This window comes from Grammomys surdaster, unplaced genomic scaffold, assembly GCF_004785775.1.
Source record: "Grammomys surdaster isolate TR1022 unplaced genomic scaffold, NIH_TR_1.0 126198, whole genome shotgun sequence".
In the NCBI taxonomy this organism is placed as follows: Eukaryota; Metazoa; Chordata; class Mammalia; order Rodentia; family Muridae; genus Grammomys; species Grammomys surdaster.
In genome coordinates, this window is record NW_021621003.1 from 4,361,022 (window position 1) to 4,388,665 (window position 27,644).

Sequence of the window (27,644 nt, forward strand, 5' to 3'; positions counted from 1 at the left end):
AAACAACAAGGACTTCTAATCATTTTTTTCTCTCCAACATCTAAAACATCTTTTGTTTAAAAGGGGGAAAAGAAAGCTTTTGGGGATTACTTCTAAAGCACACACAGCACCTTTACAATGAGAAAGAGATCCTAAGGACTGCCATGGGATAGTTTCCAAGACAGTGTTAATCACTGGAAGCCAGTCTACAACTGCTCATCTGCATCAGTAGCCAATCTCCTCACTGTCCCTGTGAGGACAAAGGGGAGGGTAATCTCTCTAGCACTTTCTAACACTCATTGTTTAGAGGAATTAGAACACTGTGCCCTACTTGTTATTCACATTTCAGCCAGATCTCTTTGATCCCAACTTTCCCTCCTCCTTAGATCCTGCTGTCCCACCTGCTCTCAGTAAGTTTATACAGCAGGCTCCTTGAGTCCTTCTGGGGCCAGGTCCTGTAGGGTGTGGATCTCCTCCCAGGTGTCAGAACCCTGGTGAGAGGAGAAGGAAAAGCAGGTTGTCAGGACTGCGGCTAGCCCACATATGGTGTCATTTAAGACCAAATAACCTGAACTTTAGGGAATGTGCTGATGCCAAATGATTATACATCAGACCACACCCCTGTGCATGGGGGTGGGGTTCGCCTGAAGGCAATTGATGTTCCCACCATCAATCATCCTAAGGAAAGGTCAATGCTGGGTCAAATAACGATGTTTGAACAAATAACCCAAATGCTAAAGTCAGGGAAAAGCCTTTTCTCTGCATTGGGATTTGATTTGGTAGGCATTGGGGAGAGGGGACTGCACTGACACATCCCAGGCCACAGTCAAGATATACTAACAGAGGAACAGAGGGGCAGCTCCCTGAGATCGTAAGCTAGTCTAATATCTGTAAATAAAAAGGTTTTGGGAACTGTTACCACTAAGCTTTGGTGTGGTACCTTGGATAAACAAGTGTGGCCCCAGGTAACAGGAGCAGTGACAGTTATTTCCATTAGGATCCAGTTGTACTGCACAGGGCAGAAAGATCTCAGGGCCCTCAAACGTGATGACGGCAGCCACCTCTCTTTTCCAGACCAGCTCTCCAAACCTGCCAAGATCCAAGCCTGAGTGTGGCACACAGTTCACCTCAGGGTAGGAATTAGGTCTTGGGCAAGATTCTGAATTTCTAGTAATTTCTTGGTAGTACCAATGTTACTAAGGATTAAACTGGTCCTCATTCATGAGGAAAATATTTACTCTGACTTGCTTTACTTTGAAGAGCGAGCAAGAATAAAGTTTCTGCAACCCAGTGTTGGTAGACAATAAGTGTAACTACATTTGTAAGTGTCCGGACCTCTCAGAATCAGTAAACAGAAGATTCTTTTGCTCTGCTTACTAGCTAGACTGTGTAAACTAAAAACCACAAAGAGCATTACCAGAGAATAGTCAAACTGGAAGACTCAGACTCAGAGGACTACTCTTAGACAGACACAGACACAACGTGACCAGCAGCCTTGCATTCCTCCCACTGTGCCTTCTGGAGGCATCATGATGGATTCAGTGGTTGGAGTAAGACTGCTCCCCACAAGCTCTGGCATTTCAACACTTGGTCTACAGTTGCTGACACTGTGTGGGGAGGTTGAGGAGGTGTGGCCTTGCTGGAGGAAGTCTATCATTGGTAGTGGTTCTTAGGGAGTCTTCTTCCTGCCCTCTGTCCACCCCTTTCTCTCTGCTTCCTGTCTGACACAGGTAAACACACACTCTGCCACATGTTCCTACTGCCATAATGTTTTCTCCTAGTGCTCAGGGCTGAGCTACATGGCCTGATCCTTTTGAGGCCATGAGCCAAGTAAGTTCTTCTGCATTAAGTTGCCTTTCTCTGGCTCACTCTTGCAGTTCAAGATGTGAGGCTTCCCTCATCTTCTTGCCATAGACACCATGCCTCTGTTCTGCTGTGATAGAACCTTAAGCATGCCTTTAGAACCATAAAGAAAGTGAATCCTTCCTTCTGTAAGTTGCTTTGACTGTGGTATTTAATCACATCAATAGAAAAGTAAGGGACTCCATCTTCAACTAAGAATTAAAATAAACCTTTGCTCCCTGAGATCATTTTTGTCTAGGTCACAGCAATGAGGCAGACAATGAACTTTTAAGTGTTCTGGGGATAAGATGCAGCCGGTACTGGAGTCCCGTGGCGGGTGGGGTTGGGGGACCCTGTAATGTATTTGAGAAAGAGAAAAAGAGGCCAGAGCAGCTGAAGAAGCAGTCAAACGTCCAGTAACATATGGCCTGGAAATGGAGTTGTGCATGGAAAAAGTTATGTTGGAGTCATCGAGGAGTCAGCAAACTTCCCTGTATAAAACTAGGTAACGAATGCCTTAGGCACCACGGGCCAAATAGCACAGTCTGGGATGGAACATGGATACTTCTATTCCAGAGAGAAAACTTTCTCACAATTATCTGTTAATGGGATTCAAAACCTAGTAATAATTGAGGGTGATTTTTATAATTTAAGTATGCCAAGAAGGAAAAAGGGAGATTATTTGGGGAGAGGTTAAATTTTGTTTCATTAAATTTCAAAATTAGTATTTCTTATCAAAATTTGTTGAAATAGTCATCATGTACAGACATGTAGTAAGGTTTTTAATAGTTTTTCTCTGGAAATATCTTTGCCAAAGACAGTGAGTAAATTAGGTTTAAATCATTGAGACCAAATACCTCAGAGGAGTAACATAATGCAGAAGGAACTTATTTTGGCTCATGGTCTAGAAAGAGTCAGGTTTTTGAGGTCCCCCACCCCACCTAGAAGCTGGAGTTACAGGTTGTGAGCCTGATCCACCTGACTTGGGAGCAGAACTCAGATCATCTGTAAGAATGGCAGTACTAAGCACTGGGGCATCTCTCCAACCCCTTTATCAGCATTTTTGACAGTATGAAACTATATCAATCTTGACATTGTAAACAGACCACCATTTGCGATGGAAATGACTTTTTCATACATAAGTTCACATAGTACTATCCTATGCCATAGTTTTAGGTACAGTTTATTAAGAAAAAATATACATATAACAAAATTTTTCAGCATTCAGTGTTTCGAATAGTGGTTAATGATAGATCTTTTTGTGTGCCCTCCCCTAGCCTTGAACAGGTCGGAAAGACCTTGTTTACCACAATAGACCTTGCTACAATAGGCCCTAGGTGGAGTCATCCATCCTGGCAAATGAGCTGGAAGTGACTGGATGCCAGTGGCAATCCACTGCAGACTGACCTTTAGCATCGGTTTGCAAAAAAAATTTTAAACAAATAAGACAACAGCAAGGTGTGCTTTCGATGACCTTGGAGAGTATAACTCCCTCTCTTTTGGTTTTAAAAGCCAATTTTTTAGAGTTCCTTGCAAAACCAGGGCAGAAGCACCAGTAGCGACTCCTCCCACACTCCCAGAGAGTTATGAAGATATTATTTTAAAGTTCCACAATACTTGTTTCACAATATGTTGTCCTTGAGGACTATAAGGAATCCCAGTAACATTGCCCAGTGGGGAATATTAAACTGTCAACAAAACATCTCAAATGTCTGACTGCAATAGCCAGTTCCATTATCTATCTTAATCTGATATGGAACATATCATAGCATATCAGCATAGAAAAATAATGTAGGCAATGACTAACTACACTTTTAGTTGCTTCTCCTGTTAAAGCAGTTGCAACTAGAAAGTCTAAAAAGGTGTCAAGTCACATGTACTTTTTTTTTTATTAACCAAAGGACATACTTTATTAGTTCCTGAATTCTAGTTCTCCTTCTACTGCACAGTTTTGGTCCCACAAAGCCGACCAGTCTGGCGGGCAACAGTGAGACCCACTTTGCACCCAGCTATCTTCGGATAGTGGAGGGTTTGCCAATGTGCTGGTGGTTACCACCACCAAAGGGATGTTCCACAGGATTCATGGCCACACCCCACACATGTGGCCAGCAGCTTCTTCCTCTTTGCCTTGTACTTGTGGTAGGCACGGCCAGCCTTTAAGACAGGCTTGTTGATTCCGCCCCCACTGGCCACGACGCCAACAACAGCTCTGTTGAGAGAGGAAATGACTTTCTTGGACCCTGAAGGCAGCTTCACTCGGGTCTTCTTGGTCTCTGGGTTGTGAGAGATGACTGTGGAGTAGTTCCCGGAAGCTCGTGCCACTTGACCCTGTCCCCAGGCTTCTCCTCCACACAACACACGATAGTACCCTCAGGAATGGTGCCCACGGACAAAACATTGCCGATACTCAGCTGAGCTTTCTTGCCGCAGTACACAAACTGTCCAGTGTGGATTCTCTCTGCTGCGATGAACAGCTCCGTCCACTTCTTGAATCGGTAGGGATGAGGAAAGACAACTTTTGAGAGGGGAATACCTCGGCCAGGGTCATGAATGATGTCTTTTTCTATGCCTTTAATATAGCCGTGTCCCTCCTCGAAGTCCACAGCATGCAGGCGCGCAGTGCCCTTACGTGTTTCACATGTACATGAAACACAGAACCAGCGCCTTTCCTCTGCCCTCGGATTACAAGGCCCTGGCGGCGAGTCTGCAGGCAAGCAAGGCAGAAAACATGTACATATTTTAATTTTCCAAAATCAGAAATGAGTAACCTCCACTTGCCATAATTGATTAGGTACAAGTCCTCAAGGATTAACACCATTTGCTTGGAAAAATTTTGATTTCGGTTTGAAAATGTGTACAAGACTCTTAAAGTTGAGAACTGCTAAGGTGTTTAGCTTCGGTTTCTTAAAAAAAAAAAAAAAAAAAATCACCAGACCAAAGTTAAGAGTAGCACTCTAAAGCTTCCAACATTCCATACTCAGATGAGGGGAAATACAGCTGAAAGCAACAAAAATATAAAAGGGCAGTCCTTAATTAAAGGGGCAGCCCTGTCAAAGGGTCAGTCCTGAGTTAAAGGGGCAGCCCTGCCCTCAGCCATCTCCAAAACAAGAAAACTGTAAGAGAGAAGAGCGGGAACAGTTAGAGGATTCTGAACGTCTGCTGTGACAGCCTTCGGTGGTGCTGTACCTACTGTTTCTGACTAGCGCAAGGACAGAAGCCAGGGTAAAGGGGGCTCACAGCGGAAAAGGGAAACGAGATCGAGATCGGTGGCTTCTTTAAATCCCTTTCAAGGTCTGCTTCCAGAGTAACAGGTTTCCAGCGGGACTTTCACACACACTTTAGCTCCTCTCCCTCACCACCCTGACCAGCTTGGCCTCTGCACCCTTTGGCCCCAGTCACCCCTTTGCATTTTGAGCTATCGTCTCCCCCACGCTGGTTGCTTAAAGCTTCCTTTGTGTTCATTCTCGTGGGCTCCTTGCAGTTTGTTGGCTTTACCGATATTCACTTCTACCTGGCTACACATATTGAATAATCAGGAGCTGTGATCCCGTATTAGAAAAATATATATATAGCTTTTGTGCTTCTGAGCCTCCACTGCAGTATTTAATATAGGTTTCTAGTTCTACCTATCTTCATGCGAATTTTGTAACTTCATTTTTACTTGCTGCTGAATAAAGTTCCATTGTACACCGTTGTAGGGTTGTGGGTCCCAAATCTGCTCTGCCACAGGGCACGGCCACTTAAGGAGGCTGAGATGTGGGAAAGCAGGCCTGCGATAAGGCTAGGGCTGTGAGGTTCTCAGGTTCTTGGACATCCAGGCAACGCTGAAGTCGCGGAAGAGCTGAGAACAAAGTGGGGGCTCACCAGCTGGGTCTAGCCCAAAGGAAGGGAGAGGAGAGTAGCTCCAGCTAGTCCCACAGTGATTGTCCTTGGCTTGACAGAGCACAGGCTTGGTGGCTGTGAAGCTGGGAGTGCAGACAGGCCTCCTTCTGGAGATTAGGCTCTTGTCTCTGCACACTAGATCTAGATGAAAGAGACAGTCCTTGGTTCTGAATTGTTTATTGTCATGGCGGAAGGTGGATCCATAAAACCATACCCTACTTCTCAGGGTGGGCCTGGGATTAAATACCTTTTGCAGGGAGGAATGTCTAGGATGGAAAGCTTATTGGCTACACCCTCCCATCCTCTAGGTACCTCATTAGCATGGAGAATTCTGTTTTGAGCCTACACAAGCACAGGTCATGTCTCTTTTATGTGAGAAGCATCGCATGTGTGTGCCAAGTCAGGCGTTTGTCAGGGCCCGGGGAGTCACCTAAGCCTCAGGTGTGTGCTCACTGAGTCTAGACCTGCTCTACCTTACCAAACTTCCTGGCACGGTTTTACATCCCACACACCGTGAGTCACATTTTTCTTTTCCATGGCGTTCATACCATTTCCTAGCTATTCTGAGAAGTGCAGTGAGGCCGTGCAGTGAGGCTGTGCAGTGAGGCCGTGCAGTGAGGCCGTGCAGTGTGGCTGTGCAGTGAGGCTGTGCAGATGCCTCTGCCGTGCCCTGTAGAATTTGTCCTGTTGTATCCAGGAGTGATAGAGCTGCATCATATGTTGCTTTTATTTTTAATTTTTTGAGACACCTGCCCACTGATTCCCAGTGTGGCTACACAAGTTTACATTCCTACTAGAAGCAAAGAAGGCTTCCTTTTTCCCACATCTTCAGCTCCTTTGCCTTCTCGATGGCAGCCATTCTCATCCGGTGAGATGGACTCTCAAAGTAACACTTAACTTTCATTTCTGATGGCTAGGATAAGGATTTATAAGGAATCCTTTATAAACATTAGCTGGACATTTGTCTTTCTTTTGAGAGCTATTTGTTCAGATCGTTGGCCCATTTGTTGGTTGGCAGCATTGATTCTTATTTAATGAGGTGACTATTTACTTTTTGTAGTTCTTCATGCCCTCTAGACACTAAGCCCCTGTCTGAAGCATGGCTGTTAGAGAGTATCTCCCTCTCTGTGAGCTGTCCTGGTTATTCTGTTGACAGTATCTTCTGTCGTGCAAAGCCTTTTATGTTTCATAGAGGCCCACTGTCAGGTCTCCGGGCTGGCGCTGTTGGAGTTCTGGTCAAAAATCTGTTGTCTATACCTATGTCAAGTGTTTCCTCATGTTTTCCTTTAGCGGTTTCGGTGTCTCCGGTTTTAAATTAAGGTCTCTGAGCTGGTTGGAATTAATTTTTTTGAAGGGTGAGAGACATAGATCCAATTTCATTCTCCTGCACATGAATACTCACTTTTGCCAGCACCTTGTGTTGAAAAGAAGAAAACTCAGAGATCTTATTTGAGACCTGTTTGTGTGAAGGGACAAAGAAACAGAAGCACAGTTGGAGGCGGCCACAGTGGTGAGAAAAGAGCTTTTGGGTTGGAGGGTTTGTGTTAAGCCCCAACCTTTAACAAGAAACCACATAGGAGCCAGTGATATGATTCTCTCAGGGCCTATCAGAACGGATATGAGTGCTTGCTCTCTCCCAAGATGCCAAGACAATTTCCAAAGGCTAGAGAGTTTGATTTTTCTTCTGCCTCCTTTTGATGTGCGTGTTGTCACAGATGTGGCCCAGTGGATCTTAGAGGGGACACGTGATAGGACTGCCAGGTGGGAACAACAGTGCTGCAGTGACCCTGGGAACAACAGTGCTGCAGTGACCCTGGGCTCTAGAGAGGTATGTGAGGCTTTATAATATGTATAGCACTGTGAACTTAAGCACCATAGAATTAACATGCAATCAGGGCTGAGAATCATTGACAAGATTCCAACTCTTCCTTGTCAGGTGGCAGGGACAGAGATCATACAGTTTCCAGTTCTAAGTAGACTGCATCTCTTCAAAAGGCTCCCAACTGGCACTGTGCACAGGCCAGGAGTCTACTTCATTCACTGGGGAATGTACTGAACTCTAATATGTGCTAGAATTTGGCTAAAGAACCTGAACACAATGGTAAACAAGATGGCACGCAATGGTGACTGGTTCAAAATCCACTGAGTTAAAACTTCAAAATGAAGACTATACTGTGGTGTGTGATACTGATCACTGACCTAAAGGAGTGAGTGAAGGCAGAAGGGGATTGATTCCCTAGAGTCTAACTATAGGGCATCTGCTTCAGTTGAGTTGAATTCTAAGATACCAGTAGCACCAGAGGCCAATAATCTGCATGCACAGTCGCAGCCTCTGAGCTAAACAGGCCCTGTCCCCATTAAAGGTGGCCTCTGCCTGGTGAGATGCTGAGAATTTGGTTTTCTATACACTCTGCTGTTACATCCTCAGCAGTTCTTCTGCTTTGACTCTGCCAGCAAATTGTCAGGTCTCTGGAACCTAGTCTCAGCCATTTGAAGCATCTATTATTCAGTGACTGTATACATTCTTTTACCCACCCGGCCATAACGTGTTTCTCATTTCAGAGTTTCCACTTATGTTGTATAAACATAAGTACTATAAAATTATTAAGCTTACTAAAAGTTATGAAACTATAAATGTGAATGATGGTTTGTGTAAACTGATAAAGAGTTATTTCTGAGGAAAAGGGGGTTTACCTTCAAGCGTGTAACATACTTACATACTTGAATGCAGGCCAAGAATATTCTGGGTGCTCTGTGCATGGTGATTCATTCATCCATAGTTAACCTGTGAGCTAGGTGCTATTAATGTTACAGACAAGCAGCTGAGATACATGATAAAGCATCTAACCCAAACTCTGAAGCCAACCTGCTGCTCTACCACACATCTGTGGATCTTTCCTACCAAAACCTTGATCAGAAATGAAGGGACTCTGCAGAGAGACCATGAAAATTCACCAGGGAGGAGGACAGAGAGAAGCGTGCTCTGCTCCTGTACACCAGATACAAAATGGCAAGATGTCATCATCTCTTCCTTAATCAGATTGTTTTGGAAAGAGTTTTCCAGAACCAAGCAAAAATTTTCTTTGAGACTTAAAAGTCAACATATGAAAGAATATTCAGAATGAAGAAAGACAATCTTTCAGATAATGAATTATGATATAAATATAGAATTAAAGAGGAATGAGAAAAGACTAGCAGCTATCCCAATGGAATGACACACAGAAACAGACTCTCATAGACACACACTTATTCAATAACAGACTTCACTTTCTTTCAATCTGTGCAAACAGACCATTCAATAAATACATCAAAATATTGGTAACATGAGTAGGGTAAGAATTAAGATAATTAAAGTACATATTAGATATAATTAACTTATCTCTAAAACACACAAAAATATTTCTATATATATTTTCTAATGTAACAAAAGACATCCACACCACAGCTAGAAGGGCCCGGGAGAGCATTCTTTGTTTGTTGATTTTTGTAATCATGAGGGGGAGGCAGCCTTTCAATTCATGTTACAAGTGGGAGTATTTGGCAGACTTGGCTCTGTGGATGTGGATGGGCCCAATTCCCCAACTAAAATTTTACCGAATGCCTAATTATATTTTGGTTGTGAGCCTATGCTTTAATGGCTGGGCCATCTCTCCAGCCCACTAAATGCCTAAGCATAAAGCAAATTAAAGTAAAGAGCTTTGATTGGCACTAAATGGCTCCCAGAGCTCTCTCTAACTGCAGTACTGAAGCACCTCCATAAAACCCCTGGGGTAGAACAGAATCCCCCAAGATGCTCAATAAAATGCAGGTTCCTGGCCCCAACCCATTCCCACTACAGTAAAGTCATGGGAGCTAACACTGAACTTAAGCAAATCTGCAGTTAATACTCATCCACACTAAAGGAAATACAACAGCGAGCTCCAGGCACACTGGTGACGTTTCAGACAGCAGCAATCTAGCAGTGGCCAGTGCATGAGGAGCGAAGGGGTCTTTATAATCCTTCAAAGTCGGTTTCTGGGTTAGCTCAAAGAAGGGTGTCCAGAGGTCAAAGGGAACCTGTTTGAGGTGGGGTGGAGCATTTAAGAGCTGAGCTGAGAACACTTAGAGATCGAGCATTGTGATAGTGTATGGGATGGGACACCTGTCCTCTGAAAGCAACAGACTCCAACAGGCCTGCAATGACTAGTAGCGATTGCCTAAGGTAGCCAAAATGTGAGAGACACTAAACCAAAGGGTAGGAGGGCTGTCTTGCTTGGTAAACCAGCAAGAAAGCATTCTGTTTGTGCTTAATCACCCTATAATTTTTTTTGAGAAATTCATATATGATAGTATACGTACAGCATGTCCCCCTCTATTCTCCAGCTCCATTGTGTCTGACTACCTGCCTCAAATTCAATGCTTCTTTTTCTTTAATTATTACATATATACATATATGTGTATATGTATATATATATATATATATATATATATATATATATATACACACACACATATACATATACATACAATCTGCTGAGTCTGTTTAGTGTAACTCATATGTGTATGTGTTTAGGGCTGACCACTTGATATTGGCTAACCAGTTACGGAGCTCATGGGGAAGACTGATTCTCCACCCCTGTGTAGTCATTAATCACCTGTAGCTCTTCATCAGGTAAATTGAGATTTCCCCCATCCAGGTTGTCATGTCAATTGGTGATGATGTCATGGTTCGGGTCTTGTTTAGACATACCATCTTTCTGAGACTTCGTGGGTGCAGCTTCCCTGCCAAATATAGAAAGTATAATCTCACAGGAGACATTCTGGTCAATGGCTCTTACGGTCTCTCTGTCTCATCTTCTGTGATGTTCCTTGAGTCTTAAATATAAGGGGGCTGGGCAACCCACAACCAATTGTTCTCTACACTTTGGCCAGGTATGTGTTTATGTAATGTTCTCCATCTGCTGCAAAAAGAAGCTTCTTTGATGAGAGGATGAAAGTTACACTTGTCTGTAAGTATAAGGATAAGTATTTAGAATTGAGTTAGAAATTACACTAGTTTAGGAAAATGGCAGTTGTGAGTTCTCCTCTAGGTTCTACAGTCTCACCAGCCATGGGTAATTGGCTAGATTTATAGTACCAGGAATGAATTCTTTCATATTTAATGAGCCTTAAATCCAATTATACAGCCATTGGATACACCATGCAAATACCACTATTGCACCTTTGGGAATATTTCACTATGCTGGTCATGGGTCATAGGCTTCCACAACTGTAAGACTATTGACTACTTTTCTCCCTTGACAGCTTGCATAGCATCAGAGGAAGGTTCCCAAGTTGACTGCTGCTAGATTCCTCCAAGTTTTGCGTCCAAAATGTGTTGTGTCTTTAGCAATTGATATTTAGCTTCAAATTTTGATAGATAATCAAGACAAATGACATTATTTGAAGGATCTCTTAGACGCCTCTGTGTAGGCTTATATTTTTTTAAACCTGACTTTTAATAAGAGTTTTTAAATGTATTAACCTCCCTTCTAGCCCACTATCCACCAGATGTAGTAAAAAGGAAAGGTTAATAGGGCAAAAGAGGATGTGGACATGTTTAGAAATAGTTTTTGGAGCGAATTCAATCTGTGTTGTCAGAATGTTAGCACTTTAGTTTACACAAATCAGGAGCAGCAGCAGCTTGATCCACTTGTGAACACCATTTACCAATCAACAACACCAGTTGAATCTAGAAGAAACCCTGAGCCTCTGCCAACTGGCCTGAGTTTACAGAAGCAGCAAGAAGCCACTAGAATACCACCAGAAGTACTTTGGTGCATTTGGTTCGTTGGTTGGTTGGTTGGTTGGTTGGTTGCTTGGTTTTTATGAAGTCACAACAAACGATGACCAGCAACGAATGGTAAGGTGAACCAATACCACACAGCATCGTCCACTATCTGTTGGGTTATATTTATATCCTTTTTTAAAACATCACATGTTTCCCCATCTGCTCCAGTAAAACATTACATGTTCTTTTTTTAGGCTGCTTTTAGAAAAATACCACATGCCTTTTTTTAGCAAAACATCCTCCTATGTATGTGCTTCAGCAAAAAAAATCCTCTTCTAAGGCAGTTTTTAGAACAATATCATGTGACACAACTGAGTCTCCAAAGAAACCAGAAATTTTTACTTCACCTCTGAGCAACAACTTTTAAAAGGAAGTTTCTTATGCCTGGTACTAGGGATTTTGTTAGGGAACAAAATCTCTTGTGGGGAACAGTATCACCTCAAGTGAATATACTCTGTGTGTGTGTGTGTGTGTGTGTGTGTGTGTGTGTGTGTGTGTGTGTAATGCATTTCAAGTAACCATAAAATAATATGATTCTTTATGTTTTTGTAAAACATCCTTAGTGGAGTGAGTGAAATCCTGAGTGGATGTGCATTGTTGCCATGATCACAGCCATGCCAAGAACCAATGCTTCAGCCCCAGGGGAGTGGCAAAGCCTTCCTGGGTGACGATCAGAGGGACAGCAAATCCTTCCTCTGGCCTGACTAGAAATGTTGACAGTCTGCAGCAAATGTCCGCCATAGCTTTATCCACTCCCACCCCAGATGTTTACAACCTGAAGCCTGCTCCCCTACAGAGACAGCTCCTACTCAGATTAGCCAATCCTGCCTCCTAGTTCTGCTGCATATACAAACTCCAGCTCCTTGTTTAGCTGTATGCAATAACTTCAGCTCCCTGCTCAACTGTATATAATAAACAAATACACTGAACTTGGGAAGAAGTTGCAATTTCTCCATCAGAGAGCCTAGCCTAGATTCTAGGCATTTTGTATACCTGTGTCTGTCATTTCCTTATTCCCTCCCCGCCTCAGTCAGATCAGTTCCTGGAACCTTAGTGTAATTTATTCCTTCTCCTTCCCTGTCTCTTTGCTTTGCTCCTCCTCCCTACTCTTTAGTTAGAGCCCCGCCCCCCCCATTTTCTCCTGGTTCCCCATGCATAGCACATTTTTCCTTCCAGTCTCCTCTCTACAGCTCCTTCCTGCCCTACCCCCACCCCTTCCACAGTTCCTCTGTACATTGCTGGTTTCTGGGGGTTATTCCAGATTATATCCTCACATCTAGAGATTCAGAGCTAGGAACTACAAATGAGAGAACATGTGGTGTTCGTCTTTCTGGCCCCATGTTTCCTTTCTCAGTATAATCTTCCTACTTCCACTCACTTACTTGCAAGCCTCATGCGTCAGTTCTCTTTACACCTGGTCAGGTGTGTATGCACCACATTTTCATTTTCCATTCATCAGTTGGAGGATATTCGGGTTGTTTGCATTGTCTAGTTTTTGTAAATAGAAAGTTAATGAGCATGGCTGAGGACCAATCTATGGAGTAGACCGTCTTTGGGGCACGTGCCAAGAGTGGTACAGCTGGGTCATATGGTAGGTCTACTTAATCACTGGACCAACTCAAGATTTGCTTCATTTCAACTTTTGAATGTTTTCAGCCACTTTCAAATTTGCTTTTATAATCTTAAAAGTGAATCTTTCTCATTGTAAACGTTTTAACCATGCCAAAGTATTTCCATACTAAATAGAAATTCCCATAAAGCTCCAGAGGGAACTGAAAATAATGAATATTGTGGGATTTTTTTTCTGATTTTTCTATGCACTAATAATGTCTTGTGGTCAATCCTAAAGCATGATTGTACAAATATGACAACATGCTATAAAACTGTCCTGGATCGTGATATTAAGCTTCAGTACTTCATGGGTTTTCCCCTGTGAATAAACAGAAGTTACTACTCATACTCTTTAATGGCTGAATAATATTATGAATTTTGTAATTTCAAAATAAAATGTGAGTTGACTTATGTCCACTTGATCTCTTTATTTAAAATTTTAAATGTAGAGCCAGATGGTGGTGGCACATGTCTTTAATCCCAGCACTTGGTAGGAGGAGACAGATCTCTGAGCTAGAGGCCAGCCTGGTCTACATAGAGAGTTCCAGGACAGCTGGGGCTACACAGAAAAACCTCTCATAAAACAAACTATGATTGTAGTATGTTACATTCTACAATGCCACATACAACTAGTACATTGAATCCTAGTTGAACTCAAAAGGTCATTTATTGCCTGTGCTTAAAATATCTTCCTGAGGTGTTATTACTTAATACCTGGTGGAAACTTCCAGCAGTAAAGTCAAAGCATCTAAAACCCTAAAGGTTTTAGAAATGTTCAGCCTTCCTTTGTATATTGGACATCTTTCTTTATGTCTCGGTGATAAGAGACATTTTCATGTCAAAAAAAAAAAAAACCAAAAAAAGATGTTAACTGGGTAAAACAATGACCACAGAAATCCAAGCCACTCAGGAACTTTGATCCCACTAGGTAGAACGGCCACCAGCATATCTTCTTGATCGTCTGTCAGGTTACTTCATTTAGTCATCACAGTATCCCAGAACAAATGATCTTATCTTCCCTAAGATGCAAGAGTTTCTTTGCTCTGATTTCTTTCCCATTCAACATTCCACATTCTTAACATAGTGAAAGCTAATTGACCCTGATTTCCCTCACAGGATTTCTGCACAGAAAACAGAGGTCTAAATCTGATGTCAATAACACATGCACAACCAAGGCCATCTTCAACTCAAATTATTTTACAGATCTCCAACAAAATTCCTTATAGCTTTCAACTGAGACTTTTTGACAATGGTTTTCTGTTGCAAAGATGGACTTTCCTCTCTGAGAAATAGGACTGTCTTTCTGCAACACTGCATCTGTCATTTGGAGAGCCCAATCCTCTCTGCTGAGTGAGTGCTGTCCTTCCTTTAACGCAGAAAAATGGCAGAGGGGCTCCTTGACCACAACCATGGCCACATATCCATGGGGTAATTATTGAGTGTTCTGTGACCTAACATGGCATGCAAAGATAGGTCAGTTTTCCTCTGGGGGGATAGGGGGAAGCCTAGGATGGCAGCTCAGTCAGAAAAACCACACAAGCATGAAGACCTAAGTTCTATCTCCAGAACTCACTTTAAAAGGCAAATGTTACTACAGTTATAATCCCTGAGTTAGGGAGACAGAAACAGGCAGATCCCTTGGGCTCACTAGCTCGCTCACCTAGCCTAGATAGTAAGATCCCAGAGACAATGTGAAACCATAGATGGATGGCACCTGAGGAATGGTGCTGAAGTTGACTTCTAGTCTACCTACACACACACACACACACACACACACACACACACACACACACGGGGCTGGGGGAGAAACATTAAGAAAGAAGGAAGAAGAGGAGGAAGAGGAAATACACTAAATATTAGTCATTAACTGCCAAAAGTGCCCACTAAGATCATGAAAAAGTCCAATAACATGGCAGGAAGAAGAAAGATTTAACTCAAAGGACAAACTCAAAGTTTTCAAGGTAGTTGGAACCAGAGCTCCTATCAAGGTCCTGCCTCTGTGTACATCCAGGGGCATCTGAGACTCCAGCAGAAGTGGAGCCCTCCCTCTGAATTCCATAAGACACCAGCTGCAGTGAGTGCCAGACAAAATCTAACTTGAATAGGCATCTACCCACCTTGACCCATGTGTTGGAGCTCAAGAAGAGGCACAAATGAAGTTCTGTGTAATATGACGGTGCTTATTACTTCCTAATCTGGATTTACATTCTTATTTGACACCTTGACATATGATTATTCAACCACTGTGCACTGGTGCTTATATGTTAGAATCCTGAAGTAAACTATAACTGTTTCACCCTGTTGTGATCTACCTCCAAGTATTCATAAGCAACTAATGACTCTTTGATCAAATAATGGTGTCACCTAATATACTTGCAGTGTCTACTTACAATATCATCTTTGTGTGTGAATATAGCAATGTCTCTGAAGAGTTTTAGATTTCAAGTACCATTTCAAATATATTTGTTGGAAAACGTGATAGGTTTCTGCCTTGCTTTTGTTTTTATTCTTTCTTGATTCCTTGGCTTTTCACAAATCAGTTGAGAAAGCCTTATATTTTTATTTCCTTAATAATTTGAAAAGGGAGCTGTTTACTTTACAATTAAGAAGGAAAAGGTTCTATAGCAGTTACTGTAATCCTTATAGCATAGAAAATTGAAAATATATATGGATTTTCTATTCAAATGAGATATGTAAGATTCCTGCTCTACACTGCTTATATGAAGAAAGACTACATAGAATTAAGTTTTCAAAATATTACCCCAAACATATTATACCTCAAGGCCTGAGTATGCATATTTTCAGTATAATTCTGTAGGAATTCTGATATGTTTACCTATAAAGATAATCTCTAGCTGGGCGGTGGTGGCGCACACCTTTAATCCCAGCACTTGGGAGGCAGAGGCAGGTGGATTTCTGAGTTCAAGGCCAGCCTGGTCTACAGAGTGAGTTCCAGGACAGCCAGGGCTACACAGAGAAACCCTGTCTTGAAAAACAAAAAACAACAACAAAAAAAAAAGTAGCTGGCCAATGAGCTGAGGCAGAAAATAGGGGGTGGGATACTGGCAGGAAGAGAGAGGATTCTGGGAAATAGTAAGAAGATAAAAGAAAGATGCAAGGAGAGCTGAGAGAGATGAACTCAGGCAGATGGAGCAAGGAGACAGATGTAAACCAGTAGATAGAAGAACTTGGACAGACAATGAGGCAGACACTGAGGAGACAAGAAAGAAGTGGGCCAGGATTGAAGGAGAGGGAATGAGCCCAAGCTTATGATTTAATAATAAATAATTAGTCTCAGAGTCGTCATTCCAGGAGCCAGGACTGAGAAAGGAAACTTTAAATTAAATTAAATGTTTTTTACAGATTGGCACCCCACATTGGGTGACACCTGTAGGCTTAGATTTTTTTCAAAACCTACTTTAATTATGGTTCTTTATCGCTTCAACCTCCCTTTTAGCCCACCACCCACCAGAGGTTGTGGAAAAGAAAGGATAATAGGAAATGGGAGTTGTGGACCTGTTAGAAATACTTCTTTGGGGTGATTCCAATCTTCATTGTCAGCAGTCCAGGCCACTAGCAAAATGTCAAACACAAATCAGCAACTCAATCCAGAAGAAATCACAAGGTTCTGCCAATCAGCACAAGTCCTCAGAAGCGGCAAGAAAGCAGCCAGAATACCACCAGAAGTTCTTTGGTGTGTTTTTCTCTACAAAATCATGACAAGCAAAGTATTGCAAGGCATATCAATGCAAGAGCATCTTAAGGTGTACCAGTGCAAGATCGCCACAAGGCATACCAATGCCAGAGCAAAGTTTTCTCTCTATTGGGTACTATTTATACTCTTTCCAAACATCACATGTCCTCTCAAATGTCTGCCTCAGCAAAACATCTTTTCATGGGTTTGCTTCAGCAAAACATCCTCTCATAAGATGGCTTCCAGAAAAACATCACGTGACACAACCAAATTGTAAAAGAAATCTCCAAAGAAATCAGAAATTCTCACTTCACTTGCCCTTGTTCCCAACCTTACTCTCTGTTGCTTGATAGAACTATTGAGTAGGTAGCAAAAATCTAATAATGAAGTTATATGGTTTATCTTGAGAATAAAACATAAAACTCTTATTTTTATGAAACATAACCAAAAACAGTATGTGTTTTAATGGTCTTTATTATCATTATTTTCCTATGCTGAATATGTTTATAGTTAGGTATAACAGAAGGCTCCAATGTATTACTTTAATACCAGCAAAAGAAATTTCTCTCACACATAAAAGCCCTAACAAATGGCCTTGAATTCATATCTAGTATAACAGTCACTAGAAACCGGTATTCCTTCTTTCTATTTTTTAAATTATTATTTGATACCTTCAATATGCAGCCTCTCTGATGACTATTCCAAACTTCTCTCTTACAACCATAGTCCAGTGGGGGAGAATGGGAAAAGAGAAAGAGAAGCCCATGAACCAGCCCATGAGTTGTACATATTAGAACCACTTACCTACAGGAATGAGTATGTTGCCAAGCTAAACAGAATCTAAGCAGCATATATCGCATTAAAATGTGCTAATGTAGGAAAGGACACATTGGAACTAGTCAGCCATTTTGCCACATATAACTGTCAGAACACAAATCTGCCCTTTTAAAATGGTTGGCATTTGAAGAGACCAGATCCCATGAGACTGAAGAGATGAGACCATGTCCTCCTGCAGCTCTTGTACTGGGACAGAAGAAGTTCTCTGTCCTGTAGCCTGACCACAGCCCCTAGTTATTGTTCCTAACCAGTACCTAGCTCTACAACATTCTTTGATGTACATGGTATGCCGAGCTCAGTCACATGATGAAAATCGTTCCACCAACCCTAAGGCTCTTAAAACTCAGATATCCTCTTTGCTCTATAGATTTCTCTGGGGATTGTGCCAGAGATTTCCCAGAAGACTCCTCTCCCTTCCTCCCTCATTGTGTCTCACCATTCTAATAACCACTATCTTTCTCTCTCCCTGTCTTTCGTAATCAAGTTCCTTTATGTGGTTTTTTATTGTCTAGCTTTAGAAAACATATATGCCTTAACTAAGCAATGTTATTTCTTTACCCAGTGCTTTTGATTGCTATGCATATTTATTTTTAAAATTCTCTCCAGGTCTTAAAGGGATGCCTCTCCTTTTTGAGGCTGCCATCCAACTTTGCCCTCCCCCACATAGTGTACTGTTTTTTCTGATTCTCTCCTTCCCACTTCAAGATCTGATCCTGGTCCCTGGGCTTTCTCCCAATAAGCTGTGACTTTTTTTTGAGAGAGAGAATTAGGTATCGTCTTTCCTTCCCTAGACTGACCATTGCCACTTTATTGTTGTGTTCAACAATTACTCATAGTAGAGAAATGAAATCGATCTTAGTTTTAACAAGCAGCAAGAGGGTGCGACACTCAGTCTGCTTCTATGGATTGCTTTCTATGCCAGCTGTCAGAGTTTGAGCAGCCTGAGATGAAGACTCTGAGACAGAAACTCACACATGGAGACTTGTTGAGAAGTAGTTCTGTGGAAGCATTACCAATTAGGAAACAAAGGAAACTCTAGAAAGAGAGAGGGGTAAAACAGTGATATTCATGCAGAGGCCAGCCTGTATCATGGAGAGGTCTAGCTGGTCTTTATGAGTTAAAACAAGGGGCTAGAACTTTCTACCTTACTCTTGACCTCTTCATGGATGCAGGCTGTCATGAGAAGAAAGTCTTGAATCTTGAGTTTGGTTGGTACGCTTAGAGAAGGATCTCAGCCCCAACACTTTTGCCAGTCTGGGCTGTATGATTCATTGTAGGATTCCATCCTATGGATGGATCCCTGTTGTCTACTCACTAGATGCCACGCCCTTCTTATGGCAACCAAAAATAACTCTAGACATTGCCATGTATCTCTATGTGGAAGAAAAATCAATCCAATCGGACAACAGAGCTTGAGCCAATGACAATCCTTACAGGTAGATCCCATGTACAATGACAGCCCTTACAGAGGGATCCATTGTACAATCCCAGCCCTTACAGGTAGATCCCATGTACAGTGACATCCCTTACAGGTGGATTCAGTGCTACTACCAGCCAATGCTCCTAGCATCTAGGGACTAACTGCCTCATAAAGACCTGGTAGATTATCACCTTCCGCAGTGTAACAATGGCCTCCTGAACATACAACTATAATAGTACTGGAGCTCCCCTCCCCTGCCCCCAGGTGCTAGACAGGAAGATGATTTGTAGTCTTAAAGGGCAAGAACTACAATTTGGAAGGATGATGCCATGTTGGGAAATGACCCAGGAGGAGGGCCCTGAGATTCTGAACTACTATTAAACTCATCAGCCAAGAGGAAATTGAAAAACAATCCAATACGTGTGCTTCCAGAACAGCCCTGTAGAAAGGTACAGGCACAGAGAGCTGCTGAATTTAGCCAAGTTCCCACAAGCCAAGCTCCAGGCTGACTCTTGGCCACAGAATTCTTGTTGGTCCTTTCCTGGAAGGAAAGTGTCCCTAGGCCTACAAATGGCCTAACCCTCTTTCAGCTCCTGAACAGAACCCCACAGTCCCATCACTCACTCCTGTCCACCTGCTCCTCAGACCACTCCTCCATCCCCACCTCCAGTTCTGTGGGGCCCTTGAGCGCTTCTGCTTTCCAGAGGCTGCCCCAGCCTGGAGCCAACTTCGTCCTGGCAGTCAAGGAATCCACAGACAGCACTCAGGCGACACAGAGCCTTGTACTTTTCTTCTGTTTTCTTAAGAAGCAGCTGGCTTTTATGTGAGCACCAAGGCTCCAAGCTCAGCTCCTCATGCTTGTACAGCAAGCACCATACTGGCTGTGCCCTCTCCACAGGCCTAGACACTAATAACTCTCATTAAACTCCACTGAGCTCTTAGTGTCCGCATCAGTTCAAAGGCTGTCTTGGTCCATTTTATGTTGTTTTGACAAAATACCACAGACTTGGAAATTTATAGAACAGACATTTGACTCACAACTCTCAAGTTGGGAAATCCCAGGGGAGTGTGGTAGCATCTGGCAAAGGCTTTTGTACTACTTCATGGCAAGGCCAAGGGGCAAGTGAGCACATAAGAGACAGAGATAGGAAAAAAAAAAGAGAGACAGAGATAGGAAATTGGGCCAAATCGTCCTGTTATTAAGAAGCCACTTCCTTTACTGGGATAAAATATCCAACAAGAAGCAGCTGAAGAAGGGGGGGCTTATTGAGGCTTACATATTGAGGGGGCACCCCAGCATGGCAGGGGAGTCATGGTAACTGGAACATGAAGCAGCTGTCCCATTGCATCCACACTCCTGAAGGAGAGAGAGATGGTTGTTAGTGCCCAGCTCCCTCCCTCCTTTATGTTCAGGCCTGGACTCCGTTCCATCAATGACGCTCCCCACTCAGCATGGATCTTCCCTCCTGTTAAACGTTCTGGAAATAGACACACGGAAAACCTTTCTCCATGGTGATTCGAAACTGACTCAAGTTGACAATGTCTATTCCCCAACATACTTGACAACTATATTAGTCCATTGATATAAGCTCCACCTCCCACCTGACTGCATGAGGAAGCAAGTTTCCAACGTGTTAACTAAAGGCCTGTGCTCAAGCCATAGCAAAGACCGGCCTTGCTCTGCATTATTTCTCCAATATAGTAATTTTTATTAATTCTTTGAGAATTTAATACAATGAATTTATATCCTGTTCACCCCCGACTTCTCCCTCTAATTTCTCCAAGATCCAAACCCAACTCTCCCAGCACCTTCTAATTTTGTGTCCTCTTCCTATTTTTATTTTTTAAGTTACGCACCTGTCCGATCTGTGCTACCCATATGTGCATGGGTCCAGTTGAGCACAGTCAACCTACTGGGAGCCACACCCTTAAAGAAAGCTGACTCTTCCTCTCTGGAAACTGTCGGTTTTCAATAGCTCCTCAGTTCTGGATGGAGGCTCACGGTAGACTATTGACTGACTTGATCTTGGGTCATTGGTTACAGCTGCTTTGAGTTCATGAGCACATCAGTGCTATCATGACAAGAAGATGCTGCTAGCTCTAACAGTCTTCCTGATGGTCCCTGAGGCCTGGGGAGAGGGACATGCAATACAGACGTCCCATTGGTGACTCCACAGACATTCTCTATACTTGGGTCAGCTTTGACTTTCTGCTATAAATTCTTTTTCAGTCACATAAAACAAAACCCTATTGACACAGAAACAAAGGTATGGAGTCCAGGGTCATGTGATCAAAGTATGAAGGAGAAGGGACTAGATTCCAGGAAAGACAAAATGAGCTTCCCCATGCCTCTCCTGGCTGCACTTCAGTCCTGGAAAGGGAAACAGAGGTGCACACAGACTTAAGGATTGTCCTTAACCTCCCAGCAAGGATCAAGCAAAATCTGACCACATGGATGCTTTCATGCCAATCAACTCTTGCTAGAGATGAAGCCATTTTATGCCTCAGGCAGAGAGGGCTGCAGGCTTTGTGAGATGATCTACAAAGTTTGCTTTTTAAAGAGCCAGCAGACTGGGAGCCAAATGGGTTTGCTCTCCCTGAATATTTTACAGAGTTCTCTGGCATAAGAATTTTCCCAATTCAAATCAGTTTTTCTTTTCCTTTTTAAATAGAAATGTAAAACTGCCGTCAGTTTGCTCTTTTGCCAGGCCAAAATTACTTCCTTTCTATAAACACTCTAAAAATATTGACTGTCTGCCCCATAACCAAGTTGGTGTTTGCTTTAATTTATGGTATTCCAAGTTGAAAGAGTCCTGGAGTTAGAGTCAGAAAATATGACTTTGACAAATCCTGGCAGCCTGGACCCAGAGGCTCAGATCCGCAAGCTGGGCCATGTGGCTACAGTACTGTGCACAGGCTCAAAAGCCACCTGGCAGACCAGTGACAACACAGCATGACAGTAGGTGTCACAATTGGCTCCCAACTTTACTGTTTTCTAAGACCTGACATTTAACTTGGTCCCTGCCTCCCTTTTTATTTTTTTCATTTTAAGATTTATTTTTATTATTTTTAATTATGTGTAGATGTGTCTGTCTGTGTAAATATATGTGTGCATAAATGCAGATTTCCACAACACCAGAAAAAGATGTAGGATCCCTTGGAACTGGAGTTTGAGGCAGTTGTGAGCTGTCTGATGTGGGTACTGGGAACGCTGCAAGAACATTATGCATTCTGAACTGCTGAGCCATCTTTCCAGCTCTGTTTCTCATTTTAAAATGAAGATAGTTACAGTGCCAATCTCGGGGAGATTAGCATAACTAAGTAAACTTTACAGGTGAATCTTGTAGCACAGAGTCCGTAAGGTAGCATGCAAAGCCCTTGCTGATACTTTTCATAGACATCACCATTGTGGCCAGAGTGCTTTGCAGAATCACTGTACAAAATGCAGATGAACTTTGAAACCATTAAGGTCTGAGGCTGGAAAGATAGCTCAGTGGTAAAGTGCTTGCTGCACATGCAAAAAGAGCTGAGTTCGGACTCTGGGCACTCACACAAAAGCTGGGTGTATCTAATCTATGTCTGTTATTTCTGGTGCTGACGACGGTGACAGAAGGGTCCTGGAGGACTCGGTGACCAGCCGTCTAACCAAAACTGATGAGTTCCAGGGCTAATGAGAGGACTTGTCTGAGAGGGGAAAAGACACAAAGATCTACAGGAAGGGAAATTGTTCTTTTGATCACTATGCCCATCATCAAGACTCTGCTGGCCAATGTGACCTTGCTTTTCTAAGAAACAATAACTTAAGCCTCATTTTCCTAGACCAATAATAATAATAATAATACTGAAAATAACTCCTGTTTTTCTTTGCTGAGATTTCTAAGATTTGTCTTTTATCAGATGATTTTCAGTTTACTTATTTTTTTTTTACAACCAAATTTTCTGATAGTGTAGGAGCAAGCACTGCCCTTTTTAACTCCTGTGGTTCCAGGCAGTCCTCCCTAGTGAGGTAGCTTTAACTGCTGGAGACAGGAACCCAGCAACCTCAGGGTTCTTATTTTTCTTGGAGGAATTATTATGTGTTTTATTTCAAAACAGGCATTCCTGCTCTGTGTGTAGGTGTGTGTGGGATGGGAGTCTGGAGGAACTCTGCTTCACAAACTTTTTGAGGGCCTGGGGCTCAAAAGCTTTTCAGTCTTCAACATGGGGCTCCAAAGTCACCTTTAGTCTCAAGAACCCATTGTCAGACATAGAAAGAGTAAAAAACCACGGGCTTTCTGTACCCTTCAAGTCCAAAGTGACACAGACCACTGCCACATGTGTTCCACTGAACACTGGCCTCACTGTCATGGTTTGAATATGCTTGGCCCAGGGAGTGGCACAATTAGAAGGCGTGACCTTGTTGGAGTAGCTGTGTCACTGTGGGTGTGGGCTTTAAGACCCTATCCTAACTGCCTGGAAATGAGTATTCTGCTAGCAGCCTTCAGATGAAGATGTAGAACTCTCAGCTCCTCCTGTACCATGCCTGCCTGGATGCTGCCATGTTCCTGCCTTGATGATAATGAACTGAACCTCTGAACCTGTAAGCCAGCCCCAATTAAATGTTGTCCTTTGAAGACTTGCCTCGGTCATGGTGGTCTCTTCACAGCAGTAAAACCCAAACTAAGACACTTACCCAGAAAGAAAATGTTCTAGGTGGGGCTGGGCCTACCTGAGCAGTCACTCTGAGCACTGGTGGGCTGCAGGCCACGTTAGCCTCACCCTCCCAGTACTGGCTTTGATAATCTATTTAGACACTTCAGTTTTCTGCCTTCTGTCAAATAACTTTCCTACGCAAATAAGCAGACTCTTAGGAGTTAAGTCTCTTGAGAAACAGAGTTGACAAACCCAGGACTGAACAAATAAATACCCGAAGTTGAAAGCCATTGCTCACCTCATGTTCTTCTTGAGGCGACCCACGTCATCTGAATTCAAAGGTGGCTCTCAATCCCAATTTGTTCACATCTAAGTAACCTGACCTCTTACTGGAGAAAAATAGGTAGAACACTTTAAATGATAGCTAATATGTAATAAAATAGTGACTATCGGGAAGCCATCATCATTTTCCTCAGCTCACAGGTGAGATGAATGAATGAAAGGCCTGTGGTACCATCTGGCCAGCCTCTGAGACCACAATTTCCATCCCAGCTCTTCTAGGGAATGTCCATGCCCACGATGAACCCCTTCTTTTCTCTCCTGGACTGTGGGCACGAGGCCTCTTGCTCTGATCCCTCTTCTGTGCTGCACCTCTGGAGTCTTCCTGACTTACAGTAGGACTCAATGTTTTTCACATCTATATTATTTCACTGTTCTGTCTGATATAGTCTGGTCTTATTCCCTCTGCCTCTTAAGCTTTTCCAAGGAAAAATCTGTTGAGTCTTTCGCTTTACTGGCTTAACATATGAGAGGTAGACCAGCACGTGGGGTGCAAATCATGACTTGTCTTACTGCCATGGTGGCTATCATTCCTTCACAAACTCCGTAAATATCAGTATCTGCTCCAAGAAAATTACATTTTCCCCAGCTCATAGAGCCCTCTCCATCTTCCTTTATCCAACAGTTCTTTCATCTTTGTCAAGATGACTCAGCCATCAAAATTAGAACCTTTAAAGGAAATGTCAAAAGAAGGAAATGAGCTCAGATATTCATGACGCTGGCCTGCTAAGTGGGCTTAGGGTTGTTAAGAAACAAACATGACGAGAGGTTAACAACTGTATTTGCTGCTTTTATTATTCTCAGAAGTTGAATGTGAGTTTCAGGTAATCAATCCATTTACTAAGGTTCTTCTAGCCCATCCTCTGCTGGAAGATTAAACCAAGAGCACTTTGAGCAGCTAATTCAGAAACTAAACAGTGTTTCCAATTACATAGAGGAGTAATCCAGAATGGTTTTCCCTTTTGGTTTTTCAATATCTTCCATTTAGACTTAGCCAACTCAATAAGGAAGCACAGGACAGCATTTACCTCAGAGCTTTTTGCTAGGGTGTTTCTAATACGCCAGACACTTTCCCGATTAGTTCATACGAAATTCCTGTTCTGTGTGACTTTAGAAAAGATGAGGACATGCCCTCAGAACTGAGCAAGATGCTCACAGAAAGGACAGCACTCCTTGGGGCTACCACAAGATGTGAATGGAAGCTAGATCACCCAAGGAAATACCCTGGAAATTGGGTTTTGGATTGTAACCATGGAAACTGCCATTGTGAGGGTGAACAGAGATAGAACTGAAACGCACACCCACATAGGAAATATTTCCTGGCACGAAAAGCTGGCTTCCTAGGAATTCCAAGATGTCAAGTTCAACTCGAAAACTGTAAAGCAATACAGTACAAAGCATCCACATCTGCCTTAGGAATGCTTTAGTGTGCTATTAGCATCATATCAGCTCATTCGGGTGTGAAGAGCCACACATCATCATCATCATCAACAACAAGAACGACGACATCACAGTGTTTCAGGATTTTTTTTCCTGAGTTGGAAAAAGATACAGAATCCTCATTACCACAAGAATCACAACAATCTACAAATCAAAGATGACAGTTGCCAATGAGTATCCCTGCAAGAATCATCTATTTGACCCTGGATCATCCTCTCCTGAGTAAATTGCTGAATCAACTAAAGCTGGGCCAAAAGAACCCCAGTGGATGTCCTTTGTGTGTAGAGCCTCCACAAAAGACCATGGTGTCCATATGGCAGCCACCAGCCAAGGCAACCATAGGAAATTGGGCCATTCAGCAATGTACAGAGGGGAGGTACACCAGAGAGAACGGGAGGTGGTAGTGGTGGGGAAAGAGGGCAGAAAGGAAACTTTTAAATTACCCCCAAAAAAGGCAACTTACTGTTCTTACACTTAAAACTCTTTGGTCAATTCAATCTTGTTTGGTACAATGTTTTCAAAGCCTTTTAGACTCCAACAAAGTAGATTCACCATTCCTTAAGATGATTGTCTTCTTCATACCATCTATATCAAGAAGATATTTTTGATGAAAGACTGTGCTTAAATATCCTCTGATTCACATATTTTCCCCTTCTCAGTGGGTCTTAGCTTCTGTGTGGATAGCCTCAGTGGGAATAATATGGGTCCTCTACTCTTGGCAGGGACAATGAGTGGTGACTGCTACAGAGATGCCAAGAGACCACCTCTCAGCTCTCCCTGGTGCTTGTTGTGTTAACTATCACAGTCCTTACTGGGGAAGGCGTCTGCTATCCTCATCTACTGGGGCCCATCTTCTTATGTTTCAGTCATCTGCTGGCAAGATTATAGCAATCACCTTCAGATCCTACATATTGCTTAATGGAGGAGACCAGGACAGAGTGGAAGGACACAAGGACATCGACACTCCTCAAAAGTCATATAGTTATGATGGCTCTCCGGGTCCCCAGAGAGCCCTTACATTCTGTCTCCTCTAAAAGTGATAGGCAGGAATCAGGGCACATGAAGCTGTTTCTAGCTATTCTTCAGCCAGTTGATGTTTCTGATTTCTTTTCAACATCTGAGCCCCTCCTAGGACTGACACAGAGTCAGCAGCAGCATCCTGCTCAGATCGGTTTCCAACAACTTTTTCCCCATCTATCCCTATAGAAGGCTTTGTGCTTCTTCGTTATGCTCGATGGGAGCATCTCTTCTTGGACATCAACTATTCCTCTGCCCACAGGCACATAAAACACCAAACACCAAACTTGGATCTTAATATTTTAGGATGACATTTAGAATTTAGAAGGCATATGTCTTGGTGTATCTAAAACTTATAAACTTTGTGTTGCTAGGAACCTAAAGCTTCTCATATAAGAAGCCAGAGACTGAGAATTGATGTGATTTTTCATTATCTATACTTGACTGTGTATTTTCCTTAAGGTAAAGAATGTCCCTTGTTGAACAAGGATACGATTAAACACACAGGAATGTAAAGTATACTTTAAAATATTTCAAAACTAGTGTTGGTTTCTCTCTCCCATCCTCCCTTCCCTTCTCATCCTTTTCCCCTTTTAATCCTTTATTCTCTCCCCTTCCCTTCTGTATGTGAAAATGTCAGTATCTGGAGCAAAGAGATGGCCCAGTGCTTACGAGCATCTACTATCCTGTAGAAGACCTGAGTTCAGTTCTCACATCAGGCAACTCATAACTGCCTGTAAACTCCAGCTTCAAGGAGATCCAACATGTATGGCCTCCACATACTGGCATACACATAGTGGCATATACACATACACATGATTTAAAAATAAAACAAATTGTGTTAAGTGTCCAAGGAAGGGTTAGTAAGGACTGCAGCATATTGCCCAGGATCCAGGAAAGTCAGACTGTGAAGGAGAAAGCAGGGAGGCAGAGGTGGGGATGGAGACATGGAAATCAATGATACAGAGCAGACAGGTTCATGGATTAAGCAAATCAATAAATATATTGAGATAAGTTGAACTAGCTTCTGATTATTTAAAGAAGTATAAAATTATAATTTTATGTATGAAGGCATAAATTTTGCTAAGTAAAAGGATGGATGCTGGATAGATATGATAAGTGGGGAAACGGGTATGGGTGTA

At 42.6% G+C, this 27,644-nt stretch overlaps 1 pseudogene; it reads right to left on the reverse strand.

The window, feature by feature from the left end:
- Positions 1 to 3,759: 3,759 nt before the first annotated feature.
- The window catches only part of LOC114613255, a 33,112-nt pseudogene continuing 9,227 nt past the window's right edge, over positions 3,760 to 27,644 (reverse strand).